Source organism: Haliotis cracherodii, unplaced genomic scaffold (assembly GCF_022045235.1).
Source record: "Haliotis cracherodii isolate W230 unplaced genomic scaffold, xgHalCrac1.p SCAF_16, whole genome shotgun sequence".
Classification (NCBI taxonomy): Eukaryota; Metazoa; Mollusca; class Gastropoda; order Lepetellida; family Haliotidae; genus Haliotis; species Haliotis cracherodii.
This window is the reverse complement of record NW_027266271.1, coordinates 26,865,484-26,866,099: the sequence shown is the minus strand read 5'-3', so window position 1 is coordinate 26,866,099 and position 616 is coordinate 26,865,484.

Genomic DNA, 616 nt, shown 5'->3' with positions numbered 1-616 from the left:
GTCCCTATGACGGTTGTACAGATGAACATAGATGTGTGCTGTAAGCGCCTGTGTCGGACTTTATATCGACCAACTGCACATCAGTTACCGTAAATACTCTACATTAAGAAGTTGCTTCCCTTAGCCGATTCACAATTCATCTGTCGATCGTGGGTTCAAATTCCAGAGCCCCCAGTTTATGATTAATGGTTTGGCAGCACTATACTCTCGCCGACTCTGGTAGGAGGTGAGGGGAAATTGGGTTTAACGTCGCGTCCAAGATTATTGCACTTATATAGCGACGTGCATGCACGTGTGTGTGTGTTTGTGTGGCTGCTTGTACTAGTCCGGACTGATGCCGATTTAGAGTGCTAGGTCACTGAGATATCATGTCGCAGTTTAACATGAATACCCCACTCAGACACAGTATACTGACTACGAGCCGACCAGTCCTTGTTTTAGCCCCTTAATGCCGAGCGCCAGACAGGGTAACAACAAGTACCATCTTTTAACGTCTTTTGGCATGACGCGGCCGGGGATCGAACCCCGGACTTTCCGATCTCCAGGCGGACGCTCTACCACTAGACCACGGAGGCGGTCGACTCTGGTAGGAACATTCCCGCACGAGTCTCTGACT